This window comes from Seriola dumerili, unplaced genomic scaffold (genome assembly GCF_002260705.1).
Source record: "Seriola dumerili isolate Sdu_G_001 unplaced genomic scaffold, Sdu_1.0 BDQW01000230.1, whole genome shotgun sequence".
NCBI classification, from domain to species: Eukaryota; Metazoa; Chordata; class Actinopteri; order Carangiformes; family Carangidae; genus Seriola; species Seriola dumerili.
Genome location: NW_019174485.1, coordinates 4,066,795 through 4,078,626, shown reverse-complemented (window position 1 = coordinate 4,078,626; position 11,832 = coordinate 4,066,795). Strand labels below are relative to the sequence as shown.

Here is an 11,832-nt window from a genome sequence, read left to right as displayed (position 1 = left end):
CAATACCTCCCTAACATAGTGTCAACAGAAATTTTGTATCATAAATTTACACAACAAGGAGGATTTGTTGCTTAGATATTGCATGAACTGGGAATGAAATTTGTGTGTGAACTCTCTGTGGAGGGGCTTGTTTGTAAGCGTGTCCCATTTAGAAATAAAAAAAATGAAGCAGTACATAGTGCACACATAACATGTACAAATTAGTTAGGGTCATGATTTATGAGAAATAATTGTTTTCAAGCAAATTCCCAGAAAAATATATCTGAAACCCAGTACTGCAACAATGGCCTCATTCACCAGCTGTGTATAACTAGGGCACTTCCAAAGGAGCTGCATGGGAAATCATTATTCAGTATCTGCCCATAGGTCACACATGTGCTGTATGCACTAAAACACTATGTACAGAGTAACATGCGTACAATATGTATAAGGGACAAACACAAATCATTCATAATAATTCTGTCAGTAATTGAGGAGTTGGGGAAATTAATGGCAAATTGTTGCTCCTTCCCTGGCCCATAGTCCACACACATGAATTACAGCACATACAACATAAACACACATCCTCTATATATCATGTTACAAGAATGCTATACACAGCAACTGTGGATATAATCAGTGGGATTTGTTGCACATTGACCTCAGGCTGTAGAGTGTCACTTTAAGGTCATTTATGTTCTTATCTGATTCATTCTTCCTTGAAAAAAAAAAAACTTTCATCTCATGATACGAAGAATTCATGTGTTTTCTTTTACTGTGTTCTGTAATAGGGTCGTGCATGCAAAGCGATGCTCCCACCCCTGAGAATTTCTTGTCATGTCAAAGCAAATGACAGATGATTTATGTCTCATCCCTTGAAGCGCAGTTTGACCTTGTCATTCAGTTCTAATAAGAAATATACCACAAGCCTAATTACAGAGACTAATATAATCCCTCTTTTTAAGAAAACCACTTCTTAATCTTACTGGAAATCTTGCTGGTAATCCTTCAAACAGCTTTCACTCGCTGACCTGATGTAACTCATAGATTCAAGACAGAAACTGGAGAAACATTTACTCTTGAATTGTACATAAATGTATGTAAATCCCTGTATGAATATTATAGTGATGCCTCTGGAGAAAAAAAAGGAATAATCATGGATTACCAAAGATTTGATTTGATTATAGGAGGTTAAAAATACTGTCAAGTCAAAATCATTATGCTTCCTTTAACTTGGTGGAAGGAATATGGGAGGTTAGCATTCAGTCATCCTTGTGCTGTTCATAAACATTAAACATCCCGATGCTAATAAGCTTCTTCATTGCTGTATTTCTGCTAAGTAACCATTTCTAGTAGCTCTGGAGCTTTTCATTGTTCTCCTCAGTCGTCCTCAGCCAAGCAGTGACATCATTCCCCTTTCACCCAGTTCTCTGATGGCTGCAGTACGAGGTAACCAGCGGTCAAACCACGATGCATTCACAGGCTCTTCCACGTCTCCTTCATACGAGTGTTGGCGTAAAACAAATTTTGGGTGTCTGTATATCACACAAGTAAAGTCACGCAGAGGGAAGTCTTAAGTGAACTGGACTGTGATGTAGGAATACAAGACTTCCACGTGCAACCACAAAACCTGTATACACATTGGTAATGTCTTGAGAAAGCCAGTATTATCTTTTAACTTATGTGTTTGTTTGTAGCGATGCTGAATGCTAGAAGTTTGCAATAATTCTACAAATTTTCTAAAAAACGATTAACGGAAATAAGTTTTGATTTACATCTTTTTCGGTTCACTGCAGGAAGAGGGAGATACATACAAGTAATTTAAATTTTATTGTAGCCTACTACATTTATTTGAAAGTAAAAGTCAAAAAGTGATCATCAATTGTCAACATAAAAAGCCACAAAATTAAAATACAGACCTAGTTTATGGGCTAGTGGGTTAAATTTAATTATAACACAGTGTAATTGTGATGAAGACTTGGGAAACCAGCCGATCTATCTCTGCGCGTGGCTGATTGATTTACTGTTTTCTTGATAGATGCTCGTCTCCATTTGCAGTTGCAGTATTTTCGACAGCACCTGAAGGCCACACGAGTGTCGACGTTGCGAGCAGGAGGAGAGACTCAAGCCAATGTTTATCTAACACAGTTCCAGCAACCGAGGTTGTTCTTTGTGTCATCTTAATATTTTCGAAAAATATTTCCGATCAGTCATTCAGTTCACTTCATCCTTTGTTTACTGTGACATGAATCGCAGATTTGAAGTGAAATCCCGTGCACTCCGCACATCAGGTCGTCAGGACTGAGGTGGCATTGACATGGTTTCAAATAACAGGTGAATTTTGAGGAGAATCTTTTTTATTATTATTATTATAAACGTACAAACAGATGTGACACATTTTTTGCAGTGTAGAGTTAAATATAGACATTTCGGACACCAACCCCCTCCTATCATGCTTCTCTTCATCATACTCTGTGCTGGGGTTACTATCGGACAAATCTCCCCTCCTCCTTCATTCTCTGTGCCGGGGTTACTATCAGACAAATCTCCCATCCTCCTCCTCCTCTTCTTCCTCTCATCCTGCCTGTCTGTACCCGCATCATACACACGGACATGTCTGTTCTGTTTTCTTTACCACAGCTACAGTTTTAGGAGCTCGACAATCACAAGGTGGAAACTGTGCCATGTTGCAGCTTCATGTATTCCTGCAAAAAAAAAAAAAAAAAAGAAGACCGCTGTACATTCTCTGTTGCAGTTTGTGTTCAGGGTTACTATCGGTCAAAGTGGAAATGAGGAAGTGCTCCGTGTTTTAAAAATGAAGTGGGGAAAGAATCCAAGCATTCAAATCGAGTCACAGTTAAAAGGCAGAATCCCAACGACAGAAAAGTAAGTAGTGATCAACAGTGAATTAGACAAACTGTTATTTTGCACTGAACATTTCAGTGCAAAATAAATGTATTTACACTGAGCCCAAATTCCAAACCCTCAAAATACAAACAGTGTTGTATCCAGTATGGCCAAGATGCCTAGAAGTCCTTTTTCTCAGAAAGAGATTACAGGTTCTTCACCTCATCCTCTCTGCTCAAACTTTGATGTAACAGTGCAACTGTGCTCTATTTTCCACTTTCCCTCGATTGAACATTGACAAGTCTCTCAATTAAAAAGCTATAGTCAGAGATTCTACAGGGACCCTTGAATTGCTTCTAGTGGGTCATGCAGCAAAATGAGGATTAGGCTACTGTCACCCTTATTTCACCCCATAGAACTGATCATGGTGATGTGAAAAGGCCAGGCTTCACAGAGATCAAAGGGCATCTGGGTCCACAATGTAGGTTATTGGCTTAAAGACTATAAATGGTAAAGAACAGTAGCTACTGTGGATTATAGAAAGTGTTTAGGTACCCTCTTTGAATGGTATAGGCAACAGATTAAACATTAAAGTCATTAGTCTTTCAGTCAGGTATAAGATGTCTGGATTTTAGCTTTTCACCAAGTTGGATGAGTGTCTGTGACTCAAAGATTTTAACATTTTTCAGAAGCTAAAAGGATTTTCCTCACAACATTTTACATCTCATCACCTCATTTGAAGATAAGAGCATGGTATTTGAGCGAGTGAATTATCCTAAGCTTGTATTTTGGCTACTTTTGGACAAAGGCTTGCATGAATTTTGTCTATGAGAGAAAGATGCAGTGCAACTTTTGCTTGGGTCGAAGTCGAATCTGACATTTTAAGTTCTTTCTTGCTAAGATGACTTGGATCAACTTTTAATCAGAAAAAAAAGGAGAGGAGCTGATGAATGCTGAAAATTGATGCAGATATAGTGATAGTGATATTGTGCTCAATATGTGCACAAATACAGGCACTCACTGGCATAAAGAACATAGAAAAGGCTTGGATCGACTGCTAATCTGGGTTGCACTGTGTTTAAAGCTTGGCACTCCTCTGTGTTCTTCATGCCAATGAATGCCTGTACTTATGCACATGTTGAGTGTGTTTCCACTGTTCATTCGTGGTTAAACTCTGGTTCCAACACCAACAAGTCGACCAAGCCTGGATCACAAGCACGCAATATGTGATCTCTAAAAATGACAATATCATTTCATGACAAATTACTATGAGTTTCACATACTTTATATTTACAAACCAGCCACATTACACTATTTACAATATAAATCCTCCTTTAAGCAGAACAATCCTAGTTTTCTGCATTTTTCTTTGTGTGTACCAATGTCTTTTCTTCTCCTCAAGAGACCTGCAGTCCACCTGCTTGAACATGCTCTCACTCAGTGTACTGTTGCAAGAAGCCCAAGTTTTGGACTTTCCCATTCTCGTTGTCATGTCCCTGCAGCCACAGCCAAGAAAATCCAAGAGCGTTTTAACATCTCAAGTTGGTTATAGTACAGTGATCCCATAAGCGGTGAGTGTGTAAACTAGCTCATGCTGCGCCAGCCATAACAAACCATTGTTCTCCAGCCAGTGGGAATAACTGCACCTGACAGTTCACTATACGCATAATCACAATGAATAAGCGGTGAACTGATGAACTCAGTAGAGACAGATATTCGTCGGTTTCAAACACTACCCACTTTATAGTCATGCCTTTCCTCTGTCCTTGCAGTATAATGTGATGAAAACGGACTGTTGTTGTATTCATTCTCTGGTTCCAACATTTTGTCCCGGACCAGGCAAAGGTGAACACTTTGTACTTGTGCATGTTGTTGAGAATCTGTCGTGTGATTTTTGGTGAATTTCATGCTCGCAGTTTGATGTCCTCAAATGGCCGGGAACAAGACAATGATGCTCCGTTGTCTCCAGGGAGCTGCTGCGTAGCTGACCGCAACCTCTGACCTTCTGAAAGGACAGAAAGAGACAACAGAAAAAACTGTTTACTTCTATGAATCAATGAATCATTATATTGTTCTGATTTTACTCTTTATCTTTTTAAATCCATTAAAAAAAACATTAATTTACAGTATTTATCATGTGAAGACAGAATGATAAAATGAAAATATTAAATTGCACATTTTATTATAAATGTATTACTTTTGAATTGTATCATTTAAAAGCAAATTTAATCAATGCCTCTCTTTATAAATGGTTTTATAAATAAATCAATAAAATAGTTGATTAGATTTAACCACTGAGAAGGTCTATGATTACTGAAAGAATCCAGGGTTTCACAGAAAATAGTCTGGCCTTTATTAAATAAAAAATATTATTTTAGAATCAGCAATGGCATGTAACCATTTCAGAAAGTCACAAACTCTTCATATTATAACTCATTTATATTTTATTCTCTGTAATATGGAACTATTTCTACACCACATTTTTTTCTTCCCAGCTCATTATTTTCAGTGACTCACAGGAAGATTTCAACACCAAAAATTGAAAATCACCACAGCTTCAGTTTTCCTCAGTAACCCTGAATTCTTCAGATTAAAACAATATCTATTTTTATGATCCAGTCATATTGGATGGTTATCATCCATCTTTATCCATGCAGACAGTTGCTAAAGCTTCTTGTATGGATTAAGTAGCTAATCACTCTGATCAAGGATCCTGTTTTAATGAGACCCCATAGGAGACAACGCTGTACCCCATCCACAGTGGAGGAGAAAACATTTAAATGATGCATGTTTTCCACCTTATTGCCACGTTTTTCCATCATCCACCTTTTCCTACACTTTGTTTCATCTTGTTTCAGCTGCCAGGGACCAAGCACATTTATATGCAGGTTATCATGTTCTCTTATTTTCTGCAACTAAAGAAACTTATAAGATCAAAAGGTAAAGAAAAATTCAGCCCTTTACTCCAAGACTTGCAATGTATGAAAGAGCATGTGCTGTGTGGCATTTTAGTAGAACAATTAATACTCTTGTTAGATGATTTTATGAAAGAATTACCATATTAAATTGAGACTGTGTGAGAGAAGAAATAAAATTCAACTCTCATGAAGAAATACAAGTCGCCTTCTTTGTATCTACAGATTTAAGTGGAAACAGAAAGGAAAAGAATAATTTAGCTGTCCACCATCTTTAAACTAATTGCACCCTTAAGCAAAGCGAACAGAATAAAAGACAGTGGAGGCAGACTAGGCTGGATAATCACTGCCAGATGGTTGTCAGGTTCTTTGTACATTAGTAAGCATGGACTGTACACCAGGCTCCTGAAGCGTCTCACAAATGTCAACAGAAGATAACCATGAAACAAATAGGATTAGAGTTCAGGAGAAATTCTGCTCTTTGTTCTGGGGACTTGGACATGACACAGTCAAAAAGTTAATGATGGTGCAAGTGTGGGTTCAGCTGTGGTTATTTTTTATTTTTGTAAAGGTGGTTTTTCTCTTACAGTATGCAGTGCAAAGTCATAACGCACTGTATGTACCATGGTGGAGAGGAGTAAGACCTGCAGCGAATGTTACAACCAGCCAGATGAACCATCCATTGTTGTTCTATTTGATGCACCACTGAGTTGTTTTGACTTAAAACATGCATGGTAACACAAGGGGTGTCCGGTGTGCAGCCTTGTGTCCCCTCTCCCTCCTGGCCCCAACTGTGTCTTTATGAACTGAAAATTACTCTTGTGGTCCCTCAGAATAGCTTTTTGAGCTCTGTTTAATCTGGTGCTGGTGGCAGGCGGCCACTCCGTCGGACAAACATGAACCAGCCAGGCGCTGGTGTCTGGTGACATGTAAAGTGTTTACCGTCACTCCTGAACAGAATGTTGTTGGACAGCAGAGTGGTCCTGTTATCCAGAGGCCACATCAGCACAGTCATGTAATTGTTTAGCCACATGCAGTGGGACACTTTCATGGAACAGGCAATAAGACAGTGGAGAACTGAGTGCATTTTAATTTCATGCAGAAGAACACACTGGCGCTGCAACACAGGTTGTATTAATTGTTCTTGATTCTTGTCTTGAATATTCATGTCTCACAAAAAGTCTGAACAGGCATTGATTTAGTAACTCTAATCTGTGCGCGTCTTTACATTCATGCACATCCTGTGTAATGTAAAGTACAGTCATGTATCATTCAATGATCAAAGTGAAGGTAATTGTCAAATTGAAGGTCAAGAATGACCAGGAGTGACAACGATTCACAATTCAACAACAACTCTACAACAGTTTACTTGGTTATTGGTTTCCAACAGAATAAGAAATATCTTCTTACTTTCAAAACAAATGAAACAAAAATCTGTTTTGTCTGAGATATATTGTGAAAAACTGAATCAAGCAACTTTGTAAAGATCACAATCTCAATGGAATTAGAGACAAATGTGCAATTTGCTAAAACTTTTAGAGAGATGTGAGATGGAAAAAAGTTAATCTTTCCAGTGCAGACCCCAAAAATGTACATGCATTGTGCATTGCTGTAAGCATCACTGCACGTGGCCTGCTGTCTTTGCCCAGCTGAGTTCTGAGTCTAAGTTTGATGGATGAAAGCAGCAAGTGCAAATGAAGCAATGATAAGTTCACATCTATCCATCCATTTTCTAAGCAGCTTATCTTGTTCAGGGTCACGGAGGGCTGAAGCCTATTCCAGCACACATTGGGTGAGAGACAAGATACACCAAGGATCTGTCACAGGGCTAACACAAATACAGACACATATCTGCATTCACACTCACCTGCAGAAATTCGTTTTAGAAAGAAGAAAGAGGAAGAGGATGCATGGAGACTTGGGGAGACAAGACTGATAGAGTGTTACAGTTCGTAGTCTGAAAACCCAAAAGTATTTCAGCGCATTACCCTGCTGGTTCCCTGTTCATTTCAAACAGAAACTTGCCCTGTTTTCATATTTTACTATAAGACATTAATTATACCACTTACATCACCTTCACTATCAAAGAATTTAGAATCTGTAGATTTGTGGCTTTTAGATGCAAAGGTCCTCATGTAATCATAAATAACTTATCAAAGATCATATTGAATAATATAATATAATATGATATAATCCTCTCAACTATGTACCATCTCCTGCTGTGAATATTCAAGTTACAATACAGATGATACACATACTGTATGTTGCAAACACACAGTGGGCAGGATACAGGAACCCAAAACCGCCTGGTTGTAGGGCACAGAGGACAACAACCTTTGTCCCCAAGGCAGTTCAGCTCCTCAACTCACAACCATCCCTGTCCTCTGCTCACCCCGCAAGCCCCCCTCCCCCGACTCTGACACACACTCAGACTTGGGTCACGCACTGAACACTTCTGCTGCACATACACAGATACAGTGACTTTCACATTGACTTTGCTATACCCGATGTAACACAGTTTTTTTTTATTGCACTAAAAATACCTTTTCATGTTGTTCATTTTTACCATGATGTGTACAGCTTTTTATTTGCACTAGTGATGCCATTCTGTCATGCCATTCTCATTATCATAGTATCACAGGTTATTGTTTTTTGCATGTCATGTCACTGTCCTTGTTTTAATGTGTACAGTTCTGGTTATGTTTTTATGGGTGTTTTTGTGTGTTTCTATGTCATTGCCTTTATAATGTGTAGAATCCTTGTAGTATACTTCTCTATGTGCTTTTCAAATTCCCCCCATGGGAAAAATATTAATTTTGAATAATAATTATGATGATGGATATAACCTTAGTAGTAGAGGTAAAAGTAGTTTTAGTCCAAAGGTAGAACCAGTAGTAATTTAATATTTTCTTACAACCTTCTTGAGCCAGACAGTAATTGAAAAGCTGTGCAATGCACTGATGAGGCTGTGAGGTGTCGCTGGCCCTTTAAGAGATGTTTTGACGCCGCACGTGCTTGCCTTATATGGGAGCAGCAACAAACGGTGACCGATAGTTACCTCTGCTGCTCTCTCTGCTCTGCTCCGCATCGAGCAGCACTATAAAAGCCTGCTGGAGGAAAAAAAAACAGTTTTGTCAGACACTGAGACAGAGCACCGGAGGAACGTGGAGGAGGAGTACAGTTTTTTCACCATTTATAAAGTTATGTTCTGGATGACGGATTTTAATTTATGAAAAGAGAAAGGAGTGGATATTCACACCGTTCAGGATCAAGGTCGGTGAGTGTGGAGTTTTATGTTGAGTTTTTCTGTGCGGGATTTGTGAGTTTCTTTGTTGGAGCAACAAAGAGATGTATGCCACCGTGTGATAGCTAAAACATATTTTTGTATCACTTTATGCTAACTTAGTATTCTGTGTGTGGTTTTGAGTAATTTCATGTCAAAAAGAAAAATATTTTTGGTCTTGAATGCAAATTACATCCCGATAATTATTAGCAGAGTTTTGTGATTTTCCTCGTTTTAACGTCACAAAGTTAAATGAGAACTGCAGTGTGCTGAATGGACATTACACGTTTGAAGCAATGTTGTTGTTTTGGTAAAATGACAAGTGTTTTCCTTGCTGGTTTTTGCTATTTTATCATGCATGTCAGTATCCTCTTCGTCCGTCTTTGAGTAGTAACGTCAAGGTAGTTAGCCTATAGTCTACGCGTGGCTTCCGGTGAGGTATCCCAAAAAATAAAAGCCTCTTTGTTGCAACGTCGTTGTATGACACAGATTATCAACCCAGAAGAAAAAAGAGGTGGAAAGGATATATATTGTGTTTCTCTCTCTTGTTTGTCTTAAAATTAAACATTTTTAAAGGTAACAGGAGATCGCATAACTACCTGCTGACAGGTAGTTTCAAGTCACATTTGTTGCAGCTTTAATTCTGAAGGCTCATTCTCCTGACTTGTAGATACATATGGCTAACTTGACGCTGCTGGAGCTCAGCATCGCGACGCTGAATGACCGACAGTAACCTCAGTTCAACGGAACAATTAAAACACAAGCATATAAGTCAGTCAGTCAGTCAGTCAGTCAGACGATGAAGTTTGACTGTCTTTCATAGTGTTGACATTTGGTCACAGTGCAAAAGCAAAGATAGCCCTTTGTGACTGTTAACTGTTGCCTGTTTTTCTTTTCATTTGTTTTGTTTTGTTCTTTTTTTCGAAGATGTGCGCGGGGACAGCGTAGTAATGTGTTGTTTTTAGTGGGGGTTTTTTTTGTTTTTTTATATCAATGTGCATGTCTGCAGTTGAGCTGCGACGTCGACGAAAAGCATCTGCTTTCTGTTTTCATTCGAACTGTCTCTTTCATGCAAAAGCATCGACGGAGTTACATCGTCTTTTTCGTCATGACAAAAGTGAATTGTTTTTTTGTTGACCAGCTTTCCATTTTTAAATGACCTGTCATGTGTGTTGAGAAAACAAGGGAGACAATGGAGTTGAGAAAAAAAATCCTGTATGAGTGTGATATAACACGTGAGCGAGGATTGATGGTAAACAAGTCGAAAAATGAGAAATAGAGTGTGGACCACTAGAGGCGCCCTGGCTCTGCACCATTTGGGCTGCTCAACACTCAGCAGATAAAAACCCCCTCACTTCTGCATGCGATGTATTACCATCAGTGTTTACCAGAATCATATGGAGGAGAACTCTTAGTATCTGCTCAGATACAAAAATGAACGATGACAATCAGGTCCTAAAATCCGAAATTAACATGTACACATGGTGTTTTGTTGCGATATCAAACCAAAAATAAGGATAGCCTATAATTATGAGGGAAGAAAAAATAAAATCAATTAAATGTACGTCAAACGTGGCAAAGGTGTAAATTGTATACACTGATATCCACCCACACAAGCAGCAATTTCGCAGACGACAGAATGGGAATGTAATTGGTATTTTGTTGTTTTTTCTCCTCATTCATTTCATAGGATTTGTATAGTAGTGTAGTGGAATACACTCAGGAAAAATCAATCAACTGTATAAATAAAGAAGATGTTGATTTTTGACCAAAGCTTGTGCAAATAACCTGATCTGCTTTTGCAGTTATTTATTCAGTGGAATTGAAAGAATTGTGCTGTTGGTGATTGTTTCTTTGGATTATATGTCTATCAGTAAGCCCACAGCAGGTATTTTACATTGTCTCACAATGAAACAGTTGCTGTGAGTGCTCACATGAAATAGAGTGACTCATAGAGAAAACAGATGTACCAGAACAGCAGATAGTGTAGGTCACTGTGGTGTTTGTTGATCTCAAAGTTCCTGTTGGTTTTTTATTGCAACATATTATACATTCCAGTGGATTTATTTAATGCAGCCAACTGCATGTCACAGTGGAAAATCTGTGTGCTGCAGCTGAGTTACTGGTATTAAAAATTAAAGGTTAACATCTGTAATTATATTTTATTTTGTATTGATTCCTACTGTGACGTCCTTTTGGCCATCCCCATTGGTAGAGGGGGGAATTATTTAATGCTAGAGGACATAAAGTCTGGCAGTGAATTTATAAGTGAGTTTCACCTTGTAAGTAAGTGGATACTGCTGGAGAAATGGTTGGATGTGATTACAGTATCATTATGACTGCATTAGAAAAAAAAGTGGTGTAAAAACCATAGAAAACTGGATTAAATGTTTCATTAGGGAAGATCTTTTTTCATCCCACAAGCAAATTATCAGTGCAGAACATCATGTTTGAACATAACTGTGTCCTTGACATGGTTGTGCTGTTATTCCACTCTCTACCAATCAGTTTTATTCTGTATAAAGGACATGCAACATAACAAGCAGGATGGCCTTGGCCCTTTGTCTAAAGATTTCCAACTTCAGCTCCAAGTTTCCCAACAAACTTGAAGTAACAGACTCAAAAATTTGTCATTAGTTTTTGTATAGAGTTGTATGAAATTTAGGGATAGACATGTAGTATTTAAGTTAATTACCTCTTTATAAATATAAGAAGGGGGAGATACATTTCACAACTACATTATATACATTACATAAATATTCTCCTCATGTGCTGCAAACCACGATGACCTTAACAAGGAGCTAAGGG

The 11,832-nt window shown here is 38.3% G+C and overlaps 1 protein-coding gene across 1 annotated transcript in view; it reads left to right on the top strand.

The window, feature by feature from the left end:
- Positions 1-8,867: 8,867 nt before the first annotated feature.
- Positions 8,868-11,832, top strand: part of LOC111229245 (ATP-binding cassette sub-family A member 1-like) — a 41,489-nt gene continuing 38,524 nt past the window's right edge. The window contains exon 1 of the mRNA XM_022755486.1: positions 8,868-9,018. The gene's annotated coding sequence lies outside the window, so the exon portion shown is untranslated. The remainder of the gene's footprint in view (positions 9,019-11,832) is intronic.